This window comes from Vicugna pacos, chromosome 1, assembly GCF_048564905.1.
Source record: "Vicugna pacos chromosome 1, VicPac4, whole genome shotgun sequence".
Taxonomy (NCBI): Eukaryota; Metazoa; Chordata; class Mammalia; order Artiodactyla; family Camelidae; genus Vicugna; species Vicugna pacos.
In genome coordinates, this window is record NC_132987.1 from 29247542 (window position 1) to 29268333 (window position 20792).

At 36.9% G+C, this 20792-nt stretch overlaps 1 pseudogene; it reads left to right on the forward strand.

The window, feature by feature from the left end:
* The first annotated feature begins 17285 nt into the window (after positions 1-17285).
* Positions 17286-19488, forward strand: LOC102528243 (adenylyltransferase and sulfurtransferase MOCS3-like; annotated as a pseudogene).
* Positions 19489-20792: the final 1304 nt, after the last annotated feature.

Genomic DNA, 20792 nt, shown 5'->3' on the forward strand with positions numbered 1-20792 from the left:
TTTACATATTAATTTTACATAATACACATACATTTAACTATAAATAGGATATATGACAGCTTAACCTGTTATGGGTCTAAGGTGGGTCTAAACCCATATGGGTCTAAAACACCTTATTGCATGGTCTTTGTTAACCTAGATAATCTTCTTTTGAATTGTAATTCTGTCGCTTATTTGGATTATCTTTCTCTTGAGTCCCAAACTGATCAGTTCCTTCCATAACAGTAGCTAGAAAGTCTATCCTGACAACAATTTTCTCGGTAGTTCGTTTCTGTTTTTTGACTAGGGAAAGTTAATTCTCGGTAACCAAATTTACCCATAAGCCAACCAGCAAATGAGGGCGGCTTGGCTGCCACCGGTGTGTTGATCACTCTTTCTGTTCTCTTTAAGTGAACTAGAGGATCGCTGACAGAAAATGAGAGAGTTGGCAAAGAAAACCAGTTTCTGGAAAACAGACTGAAAGCAATGCATTCGCATTCAGAGACATGGACACTGTGATGATTATGAAACATTCGTGTGTCCAGTATCAGATCTGGATTAGCTCTGCCCACATGCCCCCACACTCTTTTCAGGGCTGAGGGTCACTCTAGTCCTGAGCACTATTCTGCTCCCTCCTCCAAAGAGGTCTTCCCTGATCTAGCCACATCCTAATCCCCCTCCCTGTGTCATCACCCTCCCTGCTGACTATCCATATTTACCTGTATTCATGATTATCTTACTATCTATGGTTACCATGTTTGTTGATGTGGCTATGTACTGATTCCCTTCACTGGAATGTAAGCTGCATGAGAGCTGAGGCTAGATCTAGTTTGTTCCCTGCTATAACAGTGCCTGTCATATAACAGGTACTCAATAAAAGTTCGCTGAGTGAACAAGTGCAACACACCACCATCAAGTGTTTTCCCCTGCCAGTGGCATACACTTTTAACTAAGGATAAGGCCTCTGTTTCTTTAAGAGGTGTTCTATAAGTCCCTGAATGATAAATGTTGGAGAGGGTGTGGAGGAAAGGGAACCCTCCTACACTGTTGGTGGGAATGTAGTTTGGTGCAGCTGTTATGGAAAATAGTATGGAGATTCCTCAAAAAACTAAAAATAGACTTACCATATGAACCAGCAATCCCACTCCTGAGCATGTATCTGGAGGGAAACTTAATTCAAAAAGACACCTGCACCCCAGTGTTCACAGCAGCACTATTACAATAGCCAAGACATGGAAACAACCTAAATGTCCATTGACAGATGACTGAATAAAGAAGTTGTGGTATATTTACATGATGGAATACTACTCAGCCATAAAGAATAAAATAATGCCATTTGCAGCAACATGGATGGTCCTGGAGACTGTCTAAGTGAAGTAAGCCATAAAGACAAAGGAAAATACCACATGATATCACTTATATATGGAATCTAAAAAAAAAACTTATTTACAAAACAGAAACAGACTCACAGACATAGAAAACAAACTTATGATTACCAGAGTGGGAAGGGGGTAGAAAGGGATAAACTGTGAGTTCAAGATTTGCAGATAGTAACTAATATATATATATATAATAAACAAGTTTGTACTGCATAGCATGGGGAATTATATTCAATATCTTGTAATAACTTATGGTGAAAAAATATGAAAATGAATATATGTATGTTCCTATATGACTGAAGTATTGTGCTGTACACCAGAAATTGACACAGCATTGTAAACTGACTACACTTCAATTTAAAAAAAGGTGCTCTACTAGCTGATAAGACTATAGCAATCACATCAAGCTTCAGTTGTGATAAATATGTCATTCTGGTAATTTATTTTCTTTTTTCCATCACCTATGGGAAATCCTGAAATATGTTTATGAGTTAAATTACAACAGAAGTTATTCGTGACAAAACGTGAATTTAGGTGATCCTTCAATTTGTCTCTTATCTCTTTGGGAAAAGAGTTCAATAGGACACAGATTTTACCCTGTGAATAACAAGCAGTGTTTAATTACAACAGACAGAATGGGAGCAACGTTATTTACACTGCGGTTACCTGAATTCTCCAATGATAACTTTCACCTAATCACTGTCAGCACAGCAATGCAGAGTTGGGAGAGCAATGAAGCTCTGGGTTCTTGCCATTTCAACTTTTTATTTACATATTTTGAAGATTTGCTTAAGTTTTTGAGGCCCCATTTTATCATGTGAGATGACCGTGCTCATTTCTTTGCAATAAATTCCTTAGAAAACTTAAGATAACTAATATAAAGATGTGATTCATATTTTAAAATATTCTCAAGCTTACTGCAGAACAAATCTGGAATTCATTCTGTTGACATTTACATAAGGAAAGAGACAAGATTCAATTCCACCTTCAGAGACGGTACTTAACTTTATGGATTACAAAGCATGTAATTCTAAAATAAACATTTTCAGATTCATTCTAATTATTTGTCATTTTTATTTTATTAGGAAATGTCAAAGGGGTGATGTAAAATGATTCATGAATTTTCTCACAGTGAAGACCTAATTTGGCAGGTGTTTTCCTGGGTACCAGGCAGGAATAAGAACAACAAATTGGAAAATATTTCCTGAGGGAGGTGGGAGTTACTGGATCAGACCTTTTCTGTTAAAATCATGCTTTTTTATTGTTTGGACTTTATTTTTTTAAAAAATAAAACAAAATTTAAGAAAGGAAGATAGCATGCAGATTATTTACATAATTGATTTAAATCAGTATGTTTTAAAATTAAGCAATGTTATCTGAAAAAATATGGCAGATTTGGGGTAGGAAAAAGGAGGGGTGAGATCTAAGTTTGATGTAAGTTCAGACCAAACATGTCTGGTACCCTTTGGTTCAAGGCCAACAGAAAGTAACCTGACTTGAGAGAGGAATGACTATGTAAGTGCTGGGGCAGGTAGGACCATAGGCAGCCTTGGCAAAGATGCCCATGGCCCCAGGAATGGCACAGAAATGGCTGGGGATTGAGGTGTACGAAGGTCTATGAAAGCTAATTAACTGATGATGAAGTAGGGTAACCAAGGCTGGGGTGGGTAATGAGAAGACCAGGGCAGAGTAACCAAGGACCATGGATAACCAATGGCTGAATGACTCCTTGCACCCTACCCACCTAAGCATTGCAAATATCACGTATTTGTGGATAAATGAGCATGAAGGACTCCTTGCAACATTAAAGTCACAGTTTGATTTTTGTTCCTTCCCCCATCCCCACCCTCCATGAGCAAGACAAAAGAGGCAACTGAAATTTTAAAAAATTAAGTGGAGCTTTAGAAAAGGAAGACTCTTATATCTCTTATATTCCTGAATTTGTAGAGTTAGAGTTATTCATACTTGATGATAATAACCATTGTGTTGATGTTGCTCAAGAGTCTGGGTTAACATCATGGAAATTCCAGTGTTTCACTGAAGACCCTAAGCAATCTCCAGAGGTGTTACAGTGGGCAGTTGTCACTTCTACCCTTTAGAACGTAAGTGGAGGAATCTAGACTAAAAATTCAATGAGTATGATTTATGACAGAAAAAGTCAGAAACTCCCTTCAACCCTGCAATGTCTGAATGCTGGGACCAGGACTTGACTTTATGCGACCTGCACTCAAAACTATGACACTAATTCTCTGACTCTCCAGACTCTGGCCAGTAATCCTCATAAACATTCTGAGCCTTACACTTGCTTTTCTCAGCTGTAATTCTGAGTTTTGCTTCCTCTGGTACTTTGAGGTCAGCAGCTGTAATTAATTTCTGTAGACCAGGGAGGTGAGGTTGTCACTCAACAATTCCTTTCTGAGTTCTCCTCCTTCTCCTTTAAGAAACAGTTTCCATTCTGAAGACTCTAAGAAGGCATTAACAAATTTCGCTCTCTGGAACTCCATCACATAACTGTCTCACACTCCCCTCTCATAGTCATCTCACCTCCTCTTCCTATGACTCATGTGCATGCACAAAGACACACTTCTAATTACCACGGACTGTACAAGTGTCCTACAGTATAGTTTTTCCTGAATGAAGTATCTGATTTTTTTCCACCCACTGTCATCATATATGTCAAACTGTTAGTCCTGGACTTCTGTTTACTTGTGAACTGTTACCAGTTTTGGGCTTTTAAAGTTACTCCATGGAGTCAGATCCTGGCAGATTTTCCAAATACCACTCAATGAGCTCATTTTATCTTCACTAGTCAATAACCCACACAACCTCTTCACCTTAAGCACTCAGCATATAGAAACCAATGGTTAAGAACACTGGCCATCTAATAACAAAGCAGCTAATGCAGTTTTATTTCTCATTGACAAAAGAAAATATGTTGACTAGAGACACAGAAATACAATGAAATAGAGTCAGGACGGGGCTGAATGTGATTATGAAGTTGTGCGGGAGGATGGGGGCAGGATGTTGAAAAGAGAGAACTAAAATTTGGCCTTCAGTCCCTTCTCTGTAGCTACAATCTCCCACCGGACATCGTCTATCATGTGACTTTATTCTAAATGGTTTTACTGGTAGAAACAAACATCCAGCAATTGCCCAGATCATCATTTCTTTTTATAAAATTACCTCCTTAATGCTTTTCTCTGAGTTTGGCCCAAACAGATTGGCCAGAATAGTCCCACTGTGACTTATTTTGTCCAATAACTTCTCTCTCTTTGCATTTTCGGTGGTTTAATATCATTAGCCACTTTGTAAATAATTTATTTAGTAGATAATAATGATATTTCGGAGAAGTGTTTGCTCTTTTCCAATATTTATAGGCTTCAGGGTAGTAGCAGCAAGTGCAAGGTTTTTATTAATGAACCAGAGAATTTAAAATACCAAAACCAGCTGTATCATTAAAACTTCAGGATTCTTATTTCCTGGAGTATGATTTGATTCCATGTCATTTTCTGCCTCTGGGCAGGAGAAGGGTAATATATCTGCTCTGATGAGCAAGCACTGGAACCAGTCGGGGGCAGAATGTGAGAGCAACACGAACAGTGGAGGTTTAGTGATAATCTCGTCTGGTAAAGGACAGAGCAAAGACATTGGCAGGTGTCTACAATTAATTCCAAAGCTTTTGTACAAGCTAGAAATGAATTTTAAATCTCTTGCTCAGAAGAGTCAACAGCAGCTTGACATCCATCAATAATTCATCATTTCTAAAATGCCTTACATCATATCCAGGGGAGCACCAGTTGGAAATAAAGAAATACAGATTCTCACCCTACCTCCAGTATCTACTTGCTGTGACTTTAAGCTTTCTATGCTTCAGTTTCCTGATATTTGAAGAAGAGTTGCTTATTATTTTATAAGACTAATGTTTATACTTTGAGTTAACTGGAGGGCAGTTAGTTATTTTAATATGTTTACAAGCAATTTGTACTTCACTCTGAATCTATTATTACTTACGAAAATGAAAACATTGCTGGGCATTATTCTATACATGTATTTTTTTTTCTTATTTCACATGTGGGTCTAATATCTTTCCACCCAGCCAGGTTGTAAAAATTTACAGATAACAAACATTTAAAATTACAAGATGGGTCAGTGAAGGTATGTTATTTGCAGAGACACAAAAATACGATATCCCTGCTAGAAGACAGACTCTGAGATTGCTGAATAGCAGGTTTATTCACTGATAGAAGTTAATAAATTAGTACCACCTGACAAGTGCTGCTGAAAATCAAGGAAGATATAAATAGAACAGAAAACATAACCTTTCTTTCAAAATAATATAATCCACATATTTTCGACAGAATTTCTTAACTCTATGATAAATTTGCTTTGTGCTAAAGAAATGTACCTGGATGATGTTTACTTGTGCTTCATAGCCGTAAGATCTCTGATTGGCTAATCAGTTCTGTTCAAGACCAGACAGAACATTGGAACTTTAAGTTGTTCATCACAACGGTCTAGAGAAGTTTTTTGTATCCTAGTGAGATATATATGCATATTTATTTATTTCCTGGTCATTACACATGTATGTATGTGCAGACACATCTTATAATATTTTATATTTAGTGGTAGGTATAACATGTTTGAAGATAAATTCAAGAAGCAAATTTAAATACATTTTCATGATCCTTACTATATAATCAATAAGCTCCTCCCTTTTTAAATTAATGTTGCTATGATGTTTTACCATGAGTGAACACAATTTGTTGATATTTATATTAAAAAGGATTGGATTCTACCATCTATGGCAGAAAATAAAACATAATAGTAACCAAAACAAGATACAAGTTAATTTTTATCTCACATAAAGTAAGTCTGGAGGGTACAGGTTTTATGGAAACTTTCAAAACTTCAGAAACCCAGGCACTCTATAGTTCCCTGAACTCCCTTCCTTTGGTGTGATCCTCATCTTCATGTTCCAATATGCCTGCTACAGCTCCAGCCATCTATATCTTCATTTCAGGCAGCAAGATGAAGGAAAGAGAGAAGGATATAGCCATTCTCTTATAAGAGATTACCTAGAAGTCCAACTTAACTTTTCTGCAACCATCCCATTGATTAGAATCTAGTCCCATAATCACATCTAGCTGCAAGTGATGTGGGTACCAATGTACCAAGGTAAAATAAGGATTCTGTTACTAAACAGAAAGGGAGAGAATTGATATTGGGATGTCACTAGCAATCACAGTTACCAAGCTACTGGGCATGTTTCCAAATGACGCCATGTTTAAAAAAGAAAAAAGAAAAAAGAAATATATATATATATCTCCAGTAATTAACTGATTCTAATGTTGAGCATTTAAAGAAGAGACGTACATACAAATCTCTTAGCTCCAAACTACAAGAGACAGTATGATGCGTGTCCTAAGTCTTAAAATATTTGATGTATAATGAGCTGCCTTTATACTTTAACATACATACATCCTTGAAGCATGAGTGGCTATAACCCTGGCTGCAAATATTGAAAGGTTGGAGGAGAGGAAAGTAATATACAACAGAGACTTGAAATAATAAAGAATAAAAATACATTATTCAGTGTTTCCCACTTATACCCTAAAAGCTATATAACAGAGCAGGGATTAACAAACTTTGTAAAGAGCTAGATAGTAAATATTTCAGGGATTGCAAGCCTGTAAGTTCATGGTGGCAGAATGTTTGTTTACTTTGTTTGTTTGCAATCCTTTAAAAAATGTAAGACAGTTTCAGAACAGATATGACCCCTTGACTCTAGTCTGCCAATTCCTGCATAGTAAAGTAATTATTCTTAAATTTAAAACAATTGCAAAAATCAAACTTCTTGGTTTAGGTGAATAGGTTGACTAGAAAGTTAATGCTCACCACCTAACCAGTGGTAAAGCTAAATTATGAACCATAAAATTGATATCAAGAGTGGCAAGAGACCACTTGATTCTGCATTATCGGGTCCCAACACTGGAACCTTTAACTTATGTTCTAGTGCAAACACTGCAGCCATCTTCTGAACTGTTTTTCTTTTATGGTTCTACTCTTTCACATAAACAGTGTTCTCCCGTTATGCATAAAGTGAGATGCAGACTTGGAAAATTAAACTACTTAATCACTTTGAGAGAGATTTTAAGCAAATAGGGGACATAATAGAGAATTAAAGAGAAGTAATTATATGACTTTCATTATTCTTCCTACTCGGAACCTACCTTCTTAGAGTAGTATATGATTTTCTTAGTAAATATGAATGTTTGTGAAAGGTGTATTTGCCTTCCTAAAGGTGGTACTGTCTTGGAGTCTCTCAATTTATGACTATGTATATTTCCATCTCTCTCTTCAATGAGTGATCCACTCTAGCAAGAAGCTGCTACGGGACCATCTGATTTACATACTTAATGCTTTAAACTGTCTCGATGAAGATAATGCAGCCACAGTATCTTCTCTCTTCCTTTATTTAATTTACTGAGAAATCAATAACCTAGTGGTGTTCACATTTTCAGGCTTCTTAAGCTTCAAAAGGACTTCATTTACTTTTGGATTAGGTGTTGACTAAACTATATGCTCTCTGAAGCCTCAAAATTTTGATCTTTCAGTGAAAGTAGATTTCTTGGTGGCAAGTGAAAAGCTTCTACTTAGAGCATGACTGTGACAAAAATCAAGTGGAGTATGGGCGTTCATCAGTTCCCAAATATAACTGTTTGATTGTAAAGCAAAGTTATTTTAATTACTGCTAAATTCACTGTGGCTGGAATCACCACAGAGCTCCCACTGTTAGAAAATTACATATGCATTTCACCAAAAAGCTCCTAACTATGGACATTATTTTCATTGCTTTTGAACTGTAACAATTCTGGTGCATGGTAATTAGCAGTGAATATAAAAACCCAATTATAAAGGAATCATACTTCTTATGGTCACTCTATCATCGCTACTGTGCATCCTGCTCTCTGGCTCTTAGACTTCAAGCCAACCACATCAAGCAAGACTAAAGCAATAACAAAATCAGAACCATAAGGCCACTGAATGCATTTTTTCTTCTTTCTCCTAATTTGTCTTTAATTCAAATGAGAAAACCCAAAGAGCTAATTAATTAGTCCCGGAGGTAAATGCCAAGATCTTTAAAGTGGATGGTTCATGGGCATTTTTCCCCTCTGGAAGCCAATGGCTTAGCTTCAGAAAATAGGTAGCAGGCATACCAGGCATAAATCCGACCACTTATAAAGGACAAAGCAGCAGGAAGCTTATTGATATTCTCCTCTTTTTATTTTCTTCAAGCTGTAAGCTCGACAGCCAGTTTTTCTGAGAATTGATTGCTTGTACAAAAGATGAACTTGAAATGTATTCAGCTGTTGATGGAGGAGGTAAACAGTAATAAAATATGAAAGGCTGTACTTAAGTGCTGATATTGAATGAAACCATAGCAATGAGTTTCAGTCTGATTATTAAATTATACGTGTTGATTTTATGCCTGCATGAAGTACTTGTTTGTTTTAGATTGCTACTTCCTTTCAAAAGGGCTGCCTTGGGAGGAGTGACCTCTTGGATAAATGTCCTAAGAGTGAAAGCCATTCATATGACATAGTCAGGATAACTCATGTGGGCAAAGCCAGGTCTTTGTATTAGATGGGCAGGTCTTGATTCTGTTATATATGTTAATGTCCCATACAGCAAATATAGACATAAATACTTGTATTATCCTGCCTGTCCGTACAGTTCCTTAAACCAGAAAGTCAGAAAGCATTCTAGCAAATATGCCATCTAACCAAGGCACTGTGAGACTTCAAATGGAACTGAGGTATGTTTTTCTTATGATAACCCAGATTTTGCCTGATTCCTGTATCTACCTCTTCTTCTTGCCAATATATCCTAATTACAGATCTAATCATCCCAGATCCATTCCATATTCCTTTTCCGGCATGCAAAGCCTTCTTCAGTTTGACCATTGTCTTCTAGAGGGAATGTGTGTACTGGGAGAAACACTGAACAGAAAAGTTCGTGGTTTCAATCCCAGCACAGTGTCTGATAATGTTGAGACGTTAACGGAATCTATTCATTTCTCTTCCCCTTAGTTTCTTCATTTGCAAAATGATCTTAATGAGCATTATGACTGTTCAAAGTTCAAAATTTTGCTTCTGCTTATCAGGATGTCTCCCATGCTAGAGACTATCACCTCAAGACCACCTCTTTGAGCATATTACATGTTCACAAGACCCCCAACAGACTCCAAACCCAAGGATTAGTGGAGCTCTTTCCCCTTTTAAGTCTGCTTTGCAAAATCTACCCTTCCACACCCCCATTTCCCAACACTAGCCTTCTATGATTCCCTAGGTAGGATTAATTTCTCCTTCACCCATATCCACCTTTCACCCAAGTTATTTTTGGATTATGGTTCATGGGCTTTAGTAAATTACGAGGTCAAGAAGAAAGGACACTATATTTATATATTTGTGATCCTAAGCCACTCTGTACAATGTTTTACAATTAATTTAATCTCAGGTGAAGTTAGTTGACTAAATTTGACTCTAATATTATGAATTAGTCAAAAAAATTTGTATTACATTTTAAAACCTACTGTTTTCAGTAAGATTTTTCTTTGTTTTGGCTGCCTAATGAAACCTAGTTAAGAAAAAATTTAGTTGGAACCACTAGCACTAAAATCAAATATAGTCATTTTATTACTACTTAGGTCTGAAATAAATAGTGATATTCTGTCTCTATTCACTTCCAGCCACACGTGATTGTTCTCTTATGGGTACTCTATATTTGAATACTTCAAAGCTCAGTGTGCCCATCTTGAGCGTTACAACTACTGACATATGAGCTACAGGGGAGGAGGGAGGATAAATATTTGTCCATTATTACCTTTGCATCTGTAGTCTTTCAATTCTAACCAATTATCTATCTGTTTCACTCCAATTGGTAAAGAGGATTAACCAATCAAATTGGCACAGTTCCACTGCATTTTCTGTCCTGCCATTCGTGTCCTTGCTGAAGTACACGAGTGCACACCCACAGGCACATCCACACCCACACCATTACCTACACACACTTGTATGTGTAGCACACAGAGACTAAACATGTTTCTCCATACTTTAAGACATACTGGGAAAGCAGAGGAAGAATGAACACATGAACCTGCAAATTTATGCCGTTGGCAAAATGTAACATAATTTTCTGTTCTAGCACTGAGCTCTTAAGTTTGGATGTTAACCAGGGTCATGGCAATGGTGCGCCCCAGAATCTCTGTGCTCTGATAACCATCTGACCTGGAACACCACGCATCTTCCCACTACAACCCCATACATCCACAGCAGGTCCAGGGAAAACCCCTGCTGTAGACTGAATGTGTCCTTCCAAAACTCATATTTAGAAATCCTACTCCGCAAAGTGGTGGTAATAGGAGGTGAGGCCTTTGAAACCTTAGGTCATGAGGGCAGAGCCCTTGTGCGAGGAACAAATACCCTCATTTGAAAGAAACCCCACAGAGCTGCCTCATCACTTCTGCTATGTGAGTTTACAGCAAAAAGACAGCTGCCTATAAAGCAGTCCTCACCAGACCCTGATCTGCCAGCACCTTGATCTTGGATTTCCCAGCCTCCAGAAATAAATATTTACAGTTTATAAGCCTGCCAGTGTATTGTATTTTTGTTATAGCAGCCTGAACAGACCAAGAACAACCCAGTTAACTCAATGATGACTGAATTTAAAAGAAACTAAAAAACAAACAAAAAACTGTCACAAAGATACTTCAAGATAGAGGATGAAAATGGCAGCAAAATTTGGCAACAAAGAAAGCATTTAACAAAAAATATCAACAAAGCAGATGAAAATTATGATCATATATTTCACTGTGAATTGTATTGTAAACTTAATGCATTAATTCGTTAATGAAAGAAGGCCTAAGCAAAAAACAAAAGAACTCAGAAAAGAAACGACAAAACTACAAGAGGAGAAGAAATATAATCTGACAGATTTAAGAAAAGAAGCAGAAGAAAAATTTGTAGCAGAAATGAAGGCAAAATTAGAAGGAAAGAAAAGTGCTAAAAAATATACAGAAAACCAAGCAAGGGACAAAAAGGGTAGAAATCAAAATAATGAGCAGAACAAAGTGGAAAATGAGCAGGATAAAATGGAAACAAAGAGCTAAAAGGAATTAGAAAGAAAATAACATAGAAGACAGCAAAAGATCCAACATATGCATAACTGTATTTCCCAAAGCAGAAGAACAAAATAAAACAGAGCCGGGGGGATGAGGGGAGAAGGTATAGCTCAAGTGGTTGAGTGTGTGCCTAGCATACACAAGGTCCTGGGTTCAATCCCCAATACCTCCTCTAAAAAAATTAAATAAATAAATAAACCTAATTACATCCTCCCAAAAGAAACTAAAATAAAAAAATTAATAAAACAGAGCCAATATAAAAGATATACTTCAACCACATTCCCTGATGTTAAGACTGAAAGAGTACACTATGTGCCAGAGAATACTGAATCAAAATAGCTGATTTCTAGACTGGGGACACTGTAACAAAACACAATTAACAAAAGAAGAACAAACAGAAGTTTATATATATGTGTGTATATAAATTTATATATATATATATACATGATATAAGTGGCATATATACATATATATATATATATATATATATGATAGAAGTGGCTTAAAATTTGGATTTAAATACCATCTCAGCAAAAACAAAGAAAAAAAGGTGTGGAGGAGGCCAGTTATGGGACAATGACCAGGAAAAGTACGGTAAACCAGAATAAGGCTTACTATGCAGATTTAAGTCCTTGCCTTCTCCATTAATGAGTCTCTTGTGATTTAAAATCATCCTTCTCTTCCTGGTACAGAGAAAGAGAGAGAGAGAGAGACTCTTATAAATGAAGAACATAAATTTATAAATGCACATTTCCCTTACAAAAGGGTAACCTACTCTGTTTTCAGAGCTTCTTTTGTGGCTGCTCTTTTTTCAAAATAATCCTATGCCAAAGAGGCATATTCTTTCTAGAGGTGTATTTTGGAGTGGCGTATTCTTATCTCCTATATGGTCAACACTGAAACATATCCTACCCAGTAAAGTTATTAAGCTTCGATTTTTAAAACTTGGTTAGTCAACTTTGGTAACATTCTACATACTTATTTGGGTGGTGGTTATTCAAATATGTTCATTTTGAAATAATTCATCAAATGGTAACATATGACTAATGCACTTTTCTATATATATATACACATATATACTTAAATTAAAATAATTAAAAATCAATATGAACCAAATTACATAGCATCTATACATACAGCAAAAATCATAGTAGATGCAAAGAGAAATAAAAATATATATTACTATGAGACTTCAATTTTACTTTCTCAGTACATGACAGTTCAAATGGACAAATATGAGTACACAGATGAGCTAAATAACATAATTAATAAAGTATATGTATTATATTCAAACTCTGCCAAAAATAGGTAAAATATCTTCCTTTCTAATGCTCATGAAACGTCCAGGAAAATTGGTTACATACTGGCTTTCAAAAATCTATAAATTTCAGAAAGTCATGCAGGATATAGGCAATATTTTCTGATTTCACTGCAATAAAAATTTTAAGAAACAGTAACACTAAAATGCCTCTTTTTAACAACTACATAAAAAAGAAAAACCAAAACTAAAGGTGATCTAAAAACATCTATAATGAAAACACTGCATATCTAAACTGACGATAAACTAAAGCAGAGTTCAAAAGAAAATTACAGGAGCACATTACATACATAAAGACAAATTATAATAAAGACGTATGTACACATATATCTACCAATAAATAAAAAGAATAGAACAAATTTAGCACACAATTCAAGGATTTAGAAAAACAGTAACAAAGCAAAAGAGAGAAGGAAAATTTTTCAAAAGATAAATAGAATGATAAAATTAATAAGTAAAGTGCAAAACTGTTTCTCTGAAGAAAAAATACTAACATGATAGATAAATTATTAACCAACCTAATGTAGAAAAAAATGAAAAAAAATGTTGCCCATAAATAATCACTTAAAGAGAGGAAATTAAAAATCTGTAAGAAAGTTGTTTAGTCAAATCCATGGAAATGAAGTTCACAAAATTGGGTTAAGTACATAATTTTCTTAAAAAAAATTACTAAAACTAATTCCCAAATATATAGAAGATCTAAACAAATTCCCATAGAAGAAACAAAGAATGTTAACAATAACTAACTCTCCCCTCAAAAACACAAGACACAAATAGTTTCACCAAAATTCTAAGTAACAGATTAAGTCCATGCTGTTGCATAGAAAAAGAAGGGGCTATTTCAATATTTCCAATTATTTTTGAGAAAGCAAAATTGAAATCAAAACTAGAAAAGTTTGAAAGAAGAAAAGTAGGAAGAAGGAGAAAAAGAAGGAAAGGGAGGAAGAAAGGAAAAAAACACAAATGTAGCTCATTAATGAATAATAATAAAAAAATCCTAAATAAAATTTTACCAACTGGAATCCACCAGCTCAGTAAAGAAAAATATATTTGTGTCCAAAAGAAGTTTATTACAGAAATGCAAGACTGTTTTAATATTAAGAAATATATTAATATAATTCTCCATATTATTACATCAAAGGACAAAAATCACATGTCTCCACAGTCATTGAAAAGACATTTTTATAAAAGTTCACATCCATTCCTGATGAAAATGGATAGTGGAATATGAATATAATAATATAAATAGATATGGATAAATATCAGAAGATAAAATAAGTTTATCTCCACTGAAAACTATTAACCAGTCTTAAAGGAGAAGCACACCAGTGGTTCCCATTCAAGTCAAGAACATCCTCAATCACTACTATTTGCATGATTGTCCTGAAAGCACTGCAAAATGCAATCAGAGAAAGGAAAGAAGTTAGAGGTATAAATGCTGGAGAGAGAAAACCAGCACTATTTATTAATGATATGACTGACTTCTTAGAAATATCCAGAGAATTGATTGGAAAATTCCCATAAACATAAGAGAATTCCATAAGGAAGCAGAGCACATAAATAAAATATAAAAATCAGTAGCTTTTTATATGTTGCTAAGAAAAAAAGAGACAACAGGCTCAAAATAGAGTGACTTGTGATAAGCCCACATCACCACACTGAAACTTAATACCTAAGCCAAATACAGTTTCAATCTTCCCCAGGAATTTAACCAGTCAATCTGGAATTTCCTGGTCAGCCATAGTGAGGTAAACTGCCTGGGAGACATCTTCCACCTCCCAGAGAAAGATGAGATAATGCACTTTTTCTTTTCCCTGCTGCCTTCCATCTAAAGAAAGCTTTCCTTTTCTGCAACTCTTTGGAGTTCCTTTCTACTTGCTAGACGGGACACTGCTGGATTCTTGAATCACTGAATAAAGTCAATTAGATCTTCAAATTTACTCAGTTGAATTTTGTATTTTTAACAACATAAACAACTGTCACTTAGAAGATATAATAGAAAAAAAAAGATCCCACTTAAATAAAAACAAAAATAACAAAATGCTTAGGAGTAAAGTTGATAAAAAATGTGTAAGTGACATAAGAAGGAAATTTTTAAATACTAATGAAGGATATATACAAAAATGCCTCAAACAAATGGAAAGGTATACCCATTCTTGGATAAGAAGAATCAATATCATAAATGTCAATTCTCTGTAAGCTAATTTGCAAAATCCCAATAAAACATCAGTATTATTTAATTATTTGAGGTGATGCTTGTAAAAGTCCATATGGAAAAATAAACATTTATTTCATTTATTTAATATTTATTTAAACTTATTCTTTATAAATACTTGAATACCTGTAAAATTACATACATGCAGCATTGTCTGTAAAATCAAAAGAGTATAACCAAGTGTCCATAAATAGGCGATTAGTTGAATGAATTAAGTGCATCCATACAATGAATTTGTAGGCAGCTGTAAAAAAATTTTTTTTAAATTCTGAGCCCTAAGAATTTCTCTGAAAAAAAAGAAAAGCAGCTCAGGAGAAAGAGCTTTTCCATGTTAAACAATTAAAATATTTTACACTGCCTCAATAAATAGTATGGCAATCATACTTAAATAAACAGAAAAACAAATGAAACAAACAGAATGTCCAAAAATAGACCTGCAGAAGAAGAATTAGGTATTTGATTCATATTCAGGATCATTCTTGGTGTTGTATATTTTATGGGTTTGGACAAGTATATGACATGTATTCACTTTTACAGTATCACACAGAATTTTCCTCTGTGTCCCTCCTATTCATCTCTCCCTCTCCCCTAACCTCTGACAATCACTGATCTTTCTATTGCCTCCACAGTTTTGCTTTTTCCAGGATGTTCATAGTTGGAATTGTACAATATGCAGCTTTTTCAAATTGGCTTCTTTCACTTAGTAATATGCATTTAAGTGTCCTCCATGTCTTTTCACGGCTTGATAGCTCATTTCTTTTTAGTGCTGAATAGTATTCCATTTGCTGTATGTATCACCTAATGAAGTACATTTTGGTTGCTTCCAAGTTTTCACAGTTATAAATAAAGCTACTGCAAATATTTGTGTGTAAGTTTTTGTGTGGACATAAATTTCCAACAGCTTTGGGTAAATACCAGGAAGTGAGATTGTTGGATCAGATAAGAGAATGTTTAATTCTTTAAATAATTGCCAAACTGTCTTCCAAAGTGGCTGTATCATTTTGCATTCCCACCAGTGATGAATGAGAGGTTCCCCTTGCTCCACATTCTTGTCAGCATTTGGTGTTGTCAGTATTCTGGAATTTTGGCCATACTAACATGTGTGTAGTGTATCTCACTGTTTTAATTTACATTTCCCTGATGACGTGATGTGAGGCATCTTTTCATATGCTTATTTGCCATCTACGTGAGGTGTCTGTGAGGTGCATGTTAAGGTCTTTGGCCCATTTTAAAAATCAGATTGTTCTCTTATTGCTGAGTTTTAAAAGTTCTTTGTGTATTCTGGATAATACTTCTTTATCAGATGTGTCTTTTGTAAATATTTTTTTCCCAGTCTGTGGCTTGCCTTTTCAGTCTCTTGACCTTTTTTTTTCATAGAGCATAAATTTATAATTTTAATGAAGTCCAGCATATCAATACTTCTTTGATGGATTCTGCCTTTGGTGTTGTATCTAAATCATCACCATATTCAAGGCCATCTGGGTTTTCTCTTATGTTATGTTCTAGAAGTTTTATAATTTTGCATTTTACATTTAGGTCTGTGATCCATTTCGAGTTAATTTTCATGTAGAGTAGAAGATCTGTGTCTAGATTCTATTTGTGTGTGTGTGCGCGCGCGTGTTAATGTCCAGCTCTAGCACCATCTGTTGAAAAGATTTTTTATTGCCTTTGCTATTTTGTCAAATATCAGTTGACTATATATATAGGTGGGTCTATTTCTGGATTCTCTCTTATGTTCTATTGATTGATTTGTCTATTCTTTCACCAATACCACGCTGTCTGGATTATGGAGGAAGGTCTTTAAAAATTCAGAAAATAATAAAAACTATTGAATAGGTCGAAAATTTAGAAAAGCATTATGAAAATTATATCCAAGGAGATAATGCTTACCACAATTATGTGTTTCACTCATTTAGCAAATACTTAGTGTATTGTATCCACTCTGTATTCAATTACATATTAGAAATACAGTGACTAACACAACAATTCCTGCCCTCAAGAAGTTCCAGTTAAATGAAACATGGGTCGTTGACATGCATTATATTTATACCTACTTTTTTCTAGTATGTCTACACAATTTTATGGAACTGAAGTATTCCCCAAATAAGCATAATGATCCAGACAAATCAGTGGGGTTATGTAGCTAGGAAGAGATACTGTGTAGTCAGTCGTAGTAAGAAAAGCAGCACTGGACAACTTCCAGGAGAGGCTGCCATGGCTACCAGGGAGGAGGTGCTCACCTTGCAGGCTGAAGCTGCCCAGCAGGAGTCAGCGCCGAGTTCCCCGAAGCAGAGGCTGGCGGAGGCTCTTCCGGCAAAGCAGGGGTCAGAGCGGTTAGTTCCGGCGTCCCCCCTCCCGCTGAAGGCCGCCCTGTCCCGAGATGAGGTATTCTGCGCTACAGCCGGATGCTGGTGCAGCCTGAGCTGGGCGTGCAGGGACAGCTGCGCTTGGCCACCTCACCCGTGCTGGTCATAGGCTTCAGGGGATGCGGCTGCCCACTGGCTTTGTACCTGAGAGGCCAGAGTCGCCCGCCTGGGCCTCGTGGACTGCGACAGAGTAGAAGTGAGCAGCCCGGCCCGCCAAGGGCTGCACAGGAAGGCACTGCCCGCCAAGCCCAGGGCGTCTGGCGGCGCCTCACTGCGCAGCCTCCGTCCAGCGGCAGACTACGTGCCCTACGCCGCCGTGCGTGCCCTACGCCGTGCCCTCCGCCGTGCGCGTCCGCCAGCCTCGGCGCTCCGCGATGCGGTGCCTGACTGCCCCCACAGCGTGCCCCCTCGCCACCTGGCTAAGGACCGTGTGTGCCAGCCGCGGCCTCTCCTGTCGGCCAGCTCCCTGTGGACCAGTCTGTGGTGGGCCTCGCTGTGCTGCGTATTCCCCCAGCCACCTCCAGCGGAGACGGTGACCAGCTGCGTGCTTGGCAGGGTGTTTGCTGTGGTAAATGGGGTCCTGGGCCGCCGACAGGCGCTGGGGATGAGGATGGCTGCAGGTCTGGGCCCCTCTTGCAGCAGCAGCGTGCTGCTCTTCCGTGCCCTCGGAGGACGTTTCCGCTGTGTGCAGCTGCGTAGGTGCAGGCCCGGCTGTGCAGCTGGCGGAGATGGCCCACTGTGGCTGACCTGCAGGACTACGATGCCTTCTGCGACTCCTCGGCCACCGAGAAGTGCCGCTCTCTGCAGTTGCTGAGCCCGGAGCAGCGAGTTTCTGTCATCGACTATCAGTGCCTCTGGATTCTGGGTCACCCCACCTGTAGCCGGATATCAGGCCTCACGTAGAGGTGGACATCCGTCGTCTGCCTCATGACCTACACATCCCTTTGAAACGTTTGGGAGGGAGGGATGCGGATAGCCTGAACCACTTTGGAGAAGGAATCCAGGAAGGGAAGTAGGGTGCACGGGAAGGGGCCTCTCTCTCCATTTATGTGGTGTGCAGACTGGGCAGTGACTCCCCGGAAGCCATGAAGATCCTGCCGTGCTTGACAGACACAGCCTCTTTAACAGTTCAGGATGTTGTTGGGGGGCCTCATAGCCTGGGCTGCGAAAATCAGAACATCTCGGTAGTACTGAGGTGCCTGGTGGAGTCTGACTAGCAAAAAAGGTGGGTTGCCATGTTACCTAAAGTGGGATTTTTGCATTTATTAATTTATTTATGTTTTTTCCAATAATCTGCGGAAAAGCTTGAGATTCCACCATAGCTGTGAATACATGGATTTCTTTTTATAGAGGGCTTTTTAATTGTAATTGGATCATGTAGCTATCACTGGGTTGTAATACTGTTTCTGAGAACTGTCTTGTGTTCTCAGCATTTGGATGGTGTCTGGAACAGGTGAGATATAATGTGAAGTGACAAGACTTTGGGTTTTGAACTGCAGATCATTTGCCTGTCCTGCCTTTTTTCCCCACCTCTCCTAACTGAAAAGCTCTTTAAGTCATCCATTTTAATGCTTGGAAAGGTGTAGTAAACTTACTGATGTTACTGAGTCCAAGCTTGTACTGCTTGCCACAGGACAGGCCAGTAAACCAAGAGATGAATTGTTGCAGCAAGGAATAGCAACAGAGAGCCAGCAGACTGAGAAGATGCTGAACTTGTGTCCCAAAGAACCATCTTAGAATTCAGACTTCTTTTATATTAAAAGGAGAGAGAGTATGATTGGTTGTTGCAAAATCTTTGGTGTGGGATGCCTTTGTTCTTGCAGCTGTCCAATAGGTCAGGTCACTTATGCTCCTGTAAACCTGCAGCAAGACAAATATTTTGCTCTGTTCTGCAATTTTTCATCTCTGTATGAATGGAAAAGTGTTATACCTTTAAAGGTCACAGCCTTGAGAATCTGCTGTCATGTATATTCAGGCTCTAGGCAATGTTCTTAGTTTGTAGCAAAAGCAATAGAACACAAAGTTTAAAGTAAAAGAAAACATAATATGAAGTCACTTTTGTTCTCTATTTTGCTGAATTGATCATAGATGATATAGTTAAAAATCAGTTTATTGTTTACTAAGACATTCTTTGGATGTTATTTTTACTTCAAATGATAGAATATGTCCTAGAGAAATCAGTGTTTAAAACTGAAAGTCCTTAAAACATTAACATTATCTGGGAAGTGGTCCTTCTATTAAATATCTTGAATTAATATCCAAATGAGATATTTACAGTCTAGCAAAATAGAAATCACTTTTGTAGTCTGTCAGTTTCTTTTATAAATTGCTAATTTTTTCTTAGAGTTAGCTTCAGAGTCTGCCTTATATTTTACGCATATAAAAATTTCTAAACTGTATACTATGGTTTGGCTTGCTTTGGAATATTCAAGTCAAAGTTCCAGCCTTCTGCCCTTTTTTCCCTATCCAGTGTGTTTTCCCCCATTTGGCTTTACTGTGTGGCCAGGACACCAAATTTAATATTGAATTAAAGTGCAATAATGAACATTCTTCTCTCCTTCACAGTTACAGGTGAAAAACTTTGAATATTTGACCAATATTAGTTGTTATTGCTTTACTGTAGATAAATACTCTCTATCAGAGTAAATAAATTTCTGTTTGTAGTTTTTCAAAAAGAAAAAGAAAAACAGCATTTAGTCTATTCTGACAGCTCATTGAGGCCTCTGTCTGTTAAAGAGCAAGCTTTAGAAGCATGACTCATAAATCCCTAGAGTTCCCCAAAGTTAGTCACAAAAGTTTCCCAATAGAAAGTGGTCCCTAAGACTGTTCTCAAAGTCCTCAACTCCATACACAAGAAATGGCTAGCCAGTAGACACATGTCACTGCCTGGTTAATAGAAGACTGAAAGTTATAGTTATTTATCATACCCATTATATAAAGAGAAAAAAATCACATGGTCTCTAAATGTGGACTAGTAAAGAAAAAAGATATAAATAGAGAATGAAAAAATAAGTATTTTGAGGAAATGATTGAATTTTCTTCAATACTTTTTATATTGCACATTATACCAGTTCTGTTCCCAAAGGATTCCCACTTTCTCAATGATATAAGTATAATGGTCACATTCCTTTATATATAGTTTTAATAATTTCTTGGGAAATTAAATTTTTGTTTTGTATTCATAGTGGCTTAAGCTTCAAAGAGAATTCTTTCAAGTTAGCTAGTATAGCTAGTATAAATTCCTACTGTACCCAATAGGACTGGAATCTAAAAAAAAAAAAGAGTAGACACAAATGAACATATTTATAAAACAGAAACAGACTCACAGAGATAGATAACAAACTTATAGTTACCA